Source organism: Parambassis ranga, chromosome 5 (assembly GCF_900634625.1).
Source record: "Parambassis ranga chromosome 5, fParRan2.1, whole genome shotgun sequence".
Taxonomy (NCBI): domain Eukaryota; kingdom Metazoa; phylum Chordata; class Actinopteri; family Ambassidae; genus Parambassis; species Parambassis ranga.
In genome coordinates, this window is record NC_041026.1 from 4,948,558 (window position 1) to 4,959,958 (window position 11,401).

General features: G+C 38.9%; 1 long non-coding RNA gene across 1 annotated transcript; it reads right to left on the bottom strand.

Moving 5' to 3' along the window:
- Positions 1-10,818: 10,818 nt before the first annotated feature.
- LOC114435794 (uncharacterized) lies at positions 10,819-11,398 on the bottom strand. Its single transcript, XR_003670629.1, has 4 exons — positions 11,370-11,398; positions 11,206-11,268; positions 11,043-11,105; positions 10,819-10,937 (listed from the first exon to the last, which is right to left on the bottom strand). It is a non-coding gene; the product is annotated as an uncharacterized LOC114435794 (long non-coding RNA).
- Between the last annotated feature and the right edge of the window lie 3 nt (positions 11,399-11,401).

The following is an 11,401-nucleotide window of genomic DNA, read 5'->3' on the forward strand; positions in this document are numbered from 1 at the left end:
TCCATGTGGGACTACATGCCCTTTACTTGTAATACTCCAGTTTGTCCTGTGGGTGTGTGCCTGTGGGTTTACTAGGTGACATTTAGAATTAGCATGTGTAAAATGCTGCAGACAGTGTCCACTTTCTGACTTTGCTCTGAGCCTATTGAACGTCTCGGGCTGCTCGTCTGGTTGTGGCTCTTGCATGATATCCACATTTACGTCAGAGAGTCCATCTGTAGGAGGAGCCTCAAACAAACCTTGTCAGACAGCATCACACACAGAACATCTTTCAACTCATGATTCTTCACATTTAAAGAAAGCTGCAGCTCAAAGAAATGAACTCACACCAAACAGTCTCTCTTGAGACATGACAAATGACAACACTATAAGCTGAAGTTTCTGCTCTCAAAACAGGAGAAACATGACGATGAACAAAAATAAGGAACTTCTATAACATGGGAACAATCTAAAGCAGGCCAGCACTGAAACATGTTCTGTTATCAAGCTTAAAACAGACAGCTAGTCATTGATTCATGCTGCCATCTGTGCTTCTCTTTGTTTGTTGATGATGAACGTCTCTTCATGGACCTGAAATAAAATCACAGCAAACAGTCTCAGTTTTAAAATACTGTCTTTGGAACATGAGTCTGACTGTATATGAAGAATATTACCTGTGTTTGGATTCAACATTACTGTAGGGCACACAGTGACTCTTCTGGGTCAACATGTTGTCCTGTTATCATGACATCAATCATATATAAAATAATGATTCTCTCTGTATTTCAGTATCAATGTTTAGTATCATATTTTTATATACTCACCCCTGCTGTCCTAGGAGCTTTGAGCTGAATCAGATCTGAAGCATTATAGTAATCTTCTTCAGCCTGACCTGAAATAACATTAATGTGAGTACTGAGTTTCACAGTCATTCTATAATTATTATAACTTTAACCTGCTCCATGTCAATCAAAGTGTGTACTGTACCATTTCCAGAGCCTTCAGCTCCTCTGATTGTCATCATAGACACAAAGGTCGCCTACAGGACAGTGAAAACATTAAATGAGTCACCTCACATCTGTCACACTCATTTAAACATCTTTGTTTTTGTTAAATGTTGTTATTGAACAGTATTAAAGCTGCAGCAGCATCAATACATCTTATAAATATCTGTGACAACATTCAGAAACCAGATGAAACACTGACCGTGGAGAAGAGAGGAGTATATCTGATGTTGGTTTACTTCCTGGTTCACTGTCTGCTCTGCAGAAGAACCTGTTATTAACAAAAAATGATCATGTTGTTACATGGTTTTGTAAATTCTGTGTCACATTTAAAGTTTATAGTAAATAATGATGCATCAGAAGAAAAAGGTCTCACCTTTGGACTGTCTGTAGTGATACAGTAAGAGCACAATGACAAAGATAATATGATTCCACATAGCAGTCCAACAATTAATGGCACTGAGGATGAGGAGCTTTCAGGTCTGGATACAACTATTAGAAATAATAAACATACATTAATACACTTATATTGGACTTGGTGTCATTAGTACAGACAATAATCAAAACAACATTACCGTAATATACCAAAAAAGGAGCATCAACATCTTTTTACTCACCTTTAACTGACATCCAGCTCTGAGGTGACTTCTTTCCTGAATGTTCACACCTGTAGAAACCTTCATGTGACTCTGACACTGCGAGATATTCAGCTCCCCTCTGGTATCATTTTGAATAAGTTTGTCATTGTGATAGAAAAACACATTGGAAAGTTTGTTTTGTCCTCTCAGTCTGCAGCCAAGAGTAACAGAGTCTCCTTCTTCGGTCACACTATAGACAGGACTCTCCAGGACAATGTCTGTATCTGTGAGACAGTCAGAGGACGGTCAGTCAGAGATCAGTCAGTGAGGTGGAGGTTAGTGTATAGTAAGAAATCACCTACCAAGAACAGTAAAGTTGACTGTGTTGCTGAACTCTCCTGATGCAGCCTCACACCAGTACACACCAGTATCAGACTGTGATGTGTAGATGTTACATGTGGATCCAGTCATTGTTCCCCAGTTAGAACAGGATGACAGACGTCCTTCATCAGAGAACTTCCTCACTCTCCACTCAGCAGAGTTTTCCCTCACAGGTCAGTGAGACAGACTCAAGAGGTGAAGTGTTGGACTCTGTCAGGATTCACTGTGAGAGACGCTGCTGGATGAAAACCTGAAAAACAAAACATGTCAAAGGAACAAAGTAAGAACACAAAAATGACACAATGAAAAAATGACACACAACCCAGCTCATTCTGATTCTCTCAATAAACAGAGGGAATCACAGTGACAGAATAAATTCTTCTTACTGAGAGGACAGAATCAAACTGACCTGCAGACCAGACAAACTTTGGGTCACTGTAATCAGAGTGATACTCTGGGTCTCCTCTTCCAGCTCTGCACACATATGCTGCTGTGTGTGTCTGTCCATGAATGATGTAGGAATCCTGTGCAGTCCCATCAGTGCTACCAGGCAGCAGCTCATAGCTGTAAGACCAAGAGTTCTTTGACAGACCAGGAACAGCTTTATACCAGTAGAACCTCCATCCTGCAGGTGGATGTTCAACCTCACAGCTCAGAGTTACTGAGGCTCCAGGACTCAGCCATGATGGAGACACAGTGAGGACAGGTCGGGGTTTACCTGTTGGAAAGAGATGATGTTAAAACAGACTGTGTCTCCATCATAAAACAAAACTGAACTAATCAAACTTACCTGATACAGACAATGTGAAGGCATTACTCCACAATGTGCATAAATTCTCTTTCCTGCCCCGACATCTGTATTCTCCTCTGTCAGCTGAGGAAGCTCTGTTGATTCTGTATTCATTGGATGTTGAAGGAATGTTGGACCTCTCATGTGTCCATTCATACGTCCACTGACGTCCTTCAACTCCCTGAATGTCACATCTGAGGGTGATCGTCTCATCAATGAATATCTGAGGCCAGCTGTGCTGCCAGAGTGACACTGGGAACTGTTCACATAGAAAACATCCAGTCAGTCAGCAGGACAGTGTGATAACCTTAAATATTTCTCATCATATTGATCTTTTTAACAGCTGAACTCTGTAACAAAGTGCTGTGGTTTGGTGTCCCAGTATTTACTCTGATTACATTTTATGCTGACATCATTTTATTTCATTCAATAAATTCCAGTGATTGTTTTTCATTAGTCCAACAGCTCAACATTGTTAATATTCCTCTGTCCACTTCTGAAGAGAGACAGACAGGTTTACTCCACAAAAAACCAACTTTAAGGGGAAGAAATGCAACAAAAGCCTCTGATTAAAACATGGAGCTCAGTGGTGCTGAGGAAGAGGAAGTATTAACACAGTAACAAGCAACATTAATATAACTGAGGTGCAATTTGGATCAGTCCTGTCTAAAAATGAAGAAAGTAAGTTCTGATTTTTCAGCATCATCAGAGCAGGAGGAGCTTCTGACATGTAATCAATGTTTTTTGTTTCTGTTGGTAACAAAATGTCTCTTTTCTTCATTACTGAAAAAACAGATGAAACATTTGAAAAGTTCATGTTCTTTCATTTCAGAAATAATTATAAACTCACCAGTTTCATTAATGGTGACTTTATTGCTGTAATATGTGTAGAACACTAGGTCTCCTCTTCCTCCTCTGCACTGATAGATTCCTCCCTCTGAAACACTGACAGTGTCTGATTGATCATTTATTGGTCGAGCTCCAGAATACACTGAGCCATCTCTGTTCCAGTAGTACTTCCACCCTGAAGAGACGTACACAAGGCAGGTCAGTGTTACGCTGCCCCTGCTGGTATGACTGTTTTGTCTGCTCTCAGTGAGGCCTGAGGTTTATCTGCAGTGAGGAAGAAAAAAATGAAACAGTCAGTAAAAAACAGTCAAACAGTAAATAGTAATAGTTAGAGTATGAATTACTGCAGAAAAATCTTTGCACTTCATTCTTTTCAGACACTGTTGTGAAAACAGGAAGACATGCAGCACAATACTTAGTGTGTATTTAGTAGCACTTAAATTGTTGGTTAGATTTGACCTAATTCAGCACTTTTATATGGATTAAAGATGATCAGCTTACCTGATACAGTCCATCTGAGGGCTTCACTCCACTCTGTTGTTAACTTGTTGCTTCTACCCCCGACATCTGTATTCTCCACTGGTAAACCAATAAACTCTGATGGACCTGTATTTACTGTCTGTTGAATAAAGGTTCTAACTTGTCTTGTCTCCATTCATACGTCCACTGAGTTCCTTCAGCTCCCTGAATGTCACATCTGAGGGTGATCATCTCACCAGAGAATATCTCAGTCCAGCTGTGTTCCAGGATCAGAGAGGCCTTCATGGAACCTGTTCAAATCAAAAACCACCCAGTTAGAATACAAAAGAGATTAAACACAAACATGTTATTTGTTTTAGTACTAACTCTATGATAATTATGTGAATGCATGTTGTGCTGTGGTACATCTTATGTAAATAACCCCATTTATATTTTGCCTTCTTACGAAGATAGCCCTGTTAATTTTTATTCTGTTATCTTTACAGCATGTTTGCATCTGGTTTTAGCTTATATTGTCTTATATTTTATTTTAAATACGAGCGCTTTTATTTTGAAGGGGTTTTCACTGCAATCGCGGAGTTCCGCTAATAACTAAACAGTGACGGCAACAAACGGTAAAGACAGAGTATTAAAACGGAATGGTTCATGTATTAGCAACCCTCCGAAGAGGCACAAGGTTCGTATTTGTTGGTATTGTCTGTGTCTTAAGTTAAATTTGAAACTTTATTAACTTTGATACTGATTGTTTAGTTAAGTTAGCATTCGCTAAATATGAGCTGTGGTTAAGCTATGTATATGCAGTAAGACTGTGAGGAAAGTAGCTAACATATATTGTTCTTTTGTGTTTGTAACCAGCTCTTACGTTGGTTTTGGGATTTTCATTAAACCCTTGAGATCATCAGTTCAAGTGTGAGACCATCTTCGGGTGGGATATGCTACATCTTAAGATAACTAATGTTACAAACAAACAAAAAAATAAAAAATAAAGCTGTGAACATTTAAAACTGTATTTGCATCATCAGGCTGAATCTAGGGTCAACACACACAGACTGAATATAACTATAGATAAAGTGTCCTTGACATCAACCACATGTTTGTGGATGTTGAGTCTCTGTTGGAGGTATATTACAACTATATATTTAACACTGAAGGATCAAACTCTTGTACACATTCTGTGACTGTTGTCTTGTTTAGAATGAACAAACTAAACTGTGATGTTGCCACCAGCGGTGTGGTTCAGAGAGCATGCAGACAGAATTAGAAGTGTGATGTAGTTCACAGTGTGTCTACTTCAGTGTCCTGTCTCACAGATCTATCATTTATTATTCACAGTGACTACAACAATATCTGAGGTTCTGCCTGCAGACCTCCAGCTTTAAACAGGCTGTGTGAAAGAACCAAATATCATTTAACCCTGTGTTCACACCAAGAGAGACTAAAGCTGTAAAAATCACTTTCGTGGCTCAAAGTTCGAAATCACTCATGACGAGAGAAATTCAAATGTTTGATTTAGCTTATTTAAAGGAGTCGTATGCTTTTAGGACTTTGCTTCCACTTTTTGTGGCATCTTAACTATTGAAACAGAAAACACAGCTGTCATTTGGTATCAAGAGAACGTGTGCTCCTTTAAATAAACTGTGCACTCACTTTGAGGTCAGGCTGCGTTTATTATGCAGGATCTGTTTAGTAAAAGTATTTAATCAAATAAACGCACATTTTCTCAATAGAGAACAGAAAATTTTAATTATTAAGGAGACTAGCATGCTAGGAGCTCGATTAGCAGGCAAGTATGGTGCCGTGGAACGAGGTAAATTGCATCATCTTTTTAAAAACAACAAATTTGTTTGTTCTCCTTAATGATAAACACATCTGTCCCTGTAATTTAATCACATTCATTGTATGATTAGTGATCAACTTAATCATCAATCTAATACACAATATAATATAAAACACTGAGAAGTTGAATAAACAGGAGATAAATACTTTGTGTAATATACAATGAAGAGGAAAAACAAAGACAAAGTATAATTTGTCACCTTCAGTGGTCCGTAGAGGAGGTGCTGAACACTGAAATAAAGATTAAAACCTCATCAGGACATCATCAAACCACAAAAAGAAAGTGATTCAATCACAACATTAAAACACTATATATACACAATGTAGATGTGTGGAGCCAAATCCAGCAGGACTTCAGTGTAAACAGAACATATCAGCAGCCGACGTTCATAAAGACACCAGTCTGCTCAGAAACACTCTCAGAAACAACAAGTCAGAAATGTACTTACAGAATAAGTCCAGCACACAGAGCAAAGTGTGCCCCATCCTCCACATCAGCACAACCTGAACAAAGTGTTCTATCTATTCATATTATAATGCTGAAGACAGAAGTGACGTTCATTAAAAGGTGTGATCAGAATGCAGAGTATAGACTACTTCCTTCCCCTTTGCCCCAACTTCAGACAGCAGCTCTGACCACAGCACATGGTTCACATGGTTACATTTCCTGTTCTCTGCACACATATGAACATGTTTCTCTGCCAAGGTTTAGTCTGGTCCCTATAAATGTTATTGTACTTTAATTACTGCACATGCATAAAACATCAGACTGTTGAATTGAAGCATATTACATTTTGTTGTACAATAAAACTTTGCAGTACAATAAATAAAAGCATTCATAATTATAATGCTGAAGACAGAAGTGACGTTTCTTTCAAGGTGTGATCAGAAAGTCTCACCTACATCAGCTTCTGAGTATAGACTCTTCCTTCCTTTGTGCCCCTCACCAGGGGTGTCCAAACTGCGCCCGCGGCTTCTATCTTAAAATGTGTTCTTTTTTGGCCCAGATCCAGATCCAGATTCCAGACACCACAGGGCTCCGAAGGTGCAAACACTGGTTCAGCACTTCGACACAATTCAACGCAATAACAATAATAGACGCGTAGCGGACTGTTATCTCAGCCGGAAGGTGCATTGTTCTGCATACCCCTGTTATACACTGTTATTCACTGTTATTTCTTACTGGAAACTTTTATTTGACTTATTAGCGGTGTGCTATGTTTTGTTACGCTAACCCGGAAGTTACGTCAGGACGTTCCGGATGAACAGGGGAGCTCGCTCTCAGACGCTCACAGTAACAGCGCTTCTTTCATGTAGCGCAGCTTCATTTTTCAACTTTTGCCACACAACTATTGCAGGGACAAAAGAGACATTTACAGCGCGACTATTTCTGAAAGAATAAGAAAAGATTATAGACTGAGATGCTGTTTCAGAGTCACTGGCAGAAGACTTTTCCACAGATGAACAGCTGGATTGGTGGTTGATAGGTGCAATATTCACACAGCACACTATACAATAAATTACTTATTTTTTCTTTTGATGCACTATGTACAGTTTTCTACAAACCACTTCTACCTCCACTCATCTGTGCAGTAATTGTTAATCTGTAAACTGTTTTTTGATTGTATTGCATAATATTGGCAGCAGTGTGCCACTGTTTTTAGAACAGCAGTTAATTACTCACTCATGCTCCGTCTACATATTTTCCTTCTCTAAAACTTCGCCAGTATTCACCGTAATATCCGGTCAATCAAGGTGCACACTTGGTGGCTTTACTCATAACTCCATACACATATACTTACACTGCGCACCGCTCACGGGCGCGACGCGGTGTCACGCTGTGACGTCCTGACGAGGAAGTGGGCAGGCAAAGCGTGCCGGCGTTTCTCTGCACTTTAAATATCAGAGTCGCGCGCTTCTAGTCAGCTGACTTCCGTTTATTAAAAATAATGTTTAAACTGAGTAAATGTGGGAATTACCCTTTCTGTGAACAGAAATATTGTTTGAATGGTTTGTATTGTGTGTTTGGGAGGTATAAAATACTTACCTGTGTAAAAGAAGTATGAAGTCAAAATACTCCAGCCCAGTGGAGGGGCAAGAGGGTTAACAGAGGGTGCTGTGGCTCCTCTGGGAGACTCTGACGATGGTTACAAGGCAGGTAACAGCTTCTGGAGGGAAATGAGCTTGTCATTGTTTTGTGAGTTATTGAAGAACTCAAATTACAACTTTAAGTATTATTATTATTATTCTGTTATTGTTTTTCCATCACTTTATACTGCACTTTGGAGACTGGTAAAACAAAATAGGAAAAACGCCTATTTCCAAATACACCTGTGATTTTTGAGGAGAGACCCATGATTAGTGATGGTTTTTCGAGGCTTTGTTGAAGCTTCGACACATGATTCAAGAAAAAGGTTCATTACTCCGGCTTCAATGACACAGTTCTCGAGGAGGACATCTATTGGTGAATAAAATGAATTGCGGTGTGTGTTATTGGTTCGTGGATTGTTTGGATTTGAATCGCCATGCACAGTCTCTTTCGACTACACTACATGGTTGAATAATTCAGGCTGACACAATAAAATACATGAAATGTTCAGTTTCACTGCATGAAATTGTTATAAAAAAATTACATTTGAAGTGGATAAATATAATTAGGGCTAATCAAACGTCATGATTAATCCAAAACGTTATCAGTAACATTCTTTTACTTAAATGTACACAATGACAAATTGCGATTAACTATATAACAAAGCCTGTATAACTATATATTGATATAGCTACATTAATAGGAATGTCCTATCCCTGAACACACCCGATCCCACCAAGCGATTCACACCCGAACCAATCACATGACTCGTATGCCGTTCGAAAGCGCTCAACTGCTTCAAACGTCACTGAAGTGGTTCAAACGTCACTAGTCACGTGACTGAAGCAAGCCTCAGCACAGTGGTTCGAAGCAATTGCTTCATGAGCTACCGCGCATGTGTCAGAGCCTCGGGTGTCAGAGGACCATCCTTACCCATGATAGTGATGTCCAAATGAAGCAATGAGCCGTATTGAACCACTTCATCATTGTGTCGAGTATGGGTTCATTCATTCAAAGCTCGTTTCAGTGACCTCTAGTGTGAAATAGGACACAGTGTCTTAATTACATGATGAGTCTAACCAGGTGTGTGATGTACATATATTTTAGTTAAGACTGATTAATGGTTCGGTCAGTTGATTCTATAAATATATATGTATTGCAGTAGGAGCTTGTGGATATGCCTGGATAGTAATTAAACATTTTCATTGTTAAACGATATTTTTTCCACTGTTTTGGACTGAGCCGGTTTAAGCAAAATCTCACGTTATGAAGCAGTGTGGAGTATTTGAACCAGTCATGTGATTCACTGAGAGGACCGAAGCAGTTACTGCTTCGGACGTCATCGGTCACGTGGGTTTTCCAGGACCAAAGCAAGCTTCAAAGCAGTGGTTCAACATAAATGCTGTTGCAACTCGGAAGCTTGTATCAGAGCGTCGGTGTCACTTGGCCATCACTAACCCACAACATGATGTCAATGTGATGTTTTACTTTCAGCCATAGATGATGAATAAAGGAACGACTAATTCATATCTTTCATCAACATGCAGCAGAGATATTTTAACATAATGTGTGTAAACACCTGAACTTTAGAGCATAAAAAATATTCAGAGTGGTTTATTACACAAAATAATCTAAATGAAAACCATTAAGTTTTAGTTATCGTGACTAAACAAAGAACCAGGGTTAGGATTTACTGACATCTAGTGGCCAATCTGAATACCCCTCCCTTTCTAAGTTTGAAAATCTTGCTCAGTCCAGCTGTGTGACTTATAATCGGGCCGAAAGTTATCATCCTGACCTGCTGAGATACATTTATAACATCAAATGTCACCAACAAACTCCTCAGTAAATATATGATCATATATGACCTGACTAATGTTAATATGTATGAACAGGAAATAAATGTAACCTTCAGTATGTCCATAGGAAAGTGTGCTGAACACTAAAAAAAAGATTGGAACCTCCTGACTATGACATTAAAACACTATTTTACATGTTAATAAAGACATCAGACTTCTGCTTTCTGAACTCACTAGGTACATATATATATAAACAAACATATAGGTGTACATACCAGGGATGCAGACTCCAAGAAGCAACACAAGTATATGTGACGTTACCATGGTGACACAGTTAACCAACAACTCACCTCTGTGTGGAGAGAAACAACTTCCACTTCCTCTTGTGGTCTGTCAGGCTGTGGCTTGACTTTTTAGGACGTTTCATCATTCTGTCAACAAGCAGAAGAAGTGGTTAGAGCTGCTCTGACATGAAGCCACTTATGAACATCTCCTGATTTCCTGAAATTATGTAAATTGCTAGTCAAAACAAAAATATCAAGTTAACACTTCAGAAGAACTGGAAAAATTATAGACACGCAATTGACCACAGAAGCAACAAAACAGCTAAAACAGTACACAAAGTGTTTTTTATCTCTCGTCATGACAACAGTATAGATTATGTTATTATGTTCAAACGTTATTAAGTGAATTCATTTAATAAAAAGTATTAAAATCATAAGTCATACTCTCTCTGACCTTTTTGGAACCAGTGCAGTCACCCCTGCAGACCAGCAGGGGGAGCCACAGGTTCAAGGCACTTCTGTAAGGGTTTCTCTTTATAAACTCTGAGGTTTCATCACATTCTTTTGTACAATGTCTGGTCTGTTGTAAGCTTGCAGCTTCAGAGTTTATCAACAATTAAACATTAACGTAATATCATACATAGAAACACAACAAATTACTATAATTTCACATATAACTGTATGAAGATGAACTACCACAAACTGCTGTGTTTTGTAAAGTGAGTCAACTTACAATGGAATATTCACATTATAAACAGGAGAATAAATGTGTGTTAAAATCTGTATTTTGTTCATGATGTGATATTAAATTAGGAGCATTTTTGTCATCCATCCTGCTGGTTTCATTGATCCTGAACTCTTCATTGATCTGGAAAAGAAATGAAGACAGAGATGCAGGGTCAACAATCTGTACAAGTGAACTGTTACGCTGACAAATCTAAACATGCGTGTTGTGTTGTTGCTGCACAAAGACCTGTCCTTTGTCTGACTTCAGCATAAACAGCTCCATCAGCTGCAGCAGCAGGGGCTGGTTGTCCTGTGAATATAAACATGTGGCAGTATTGAACAGTGACTTCACAGCAGAGAGAATAAAAACACAAATATACTTTATTAACAGTTGTTGTAACACCATGTACCTGCAGATGATCTTATCTTCACGTCTGAGTAAACACAGCTCTCCACTGGTTTCTGCTTCTTCCCTGTTAAAAGACCCAGATGAATGAGCTTTCTTCAGGTATTCCTGGCATTTAAAAGCACCTACGTGCTGTTAGCTTTTCTTGCTGCTGTATGTGGTGCTCACCTTTCTTAGTTACGTTTTTAAGTTCAATCAAG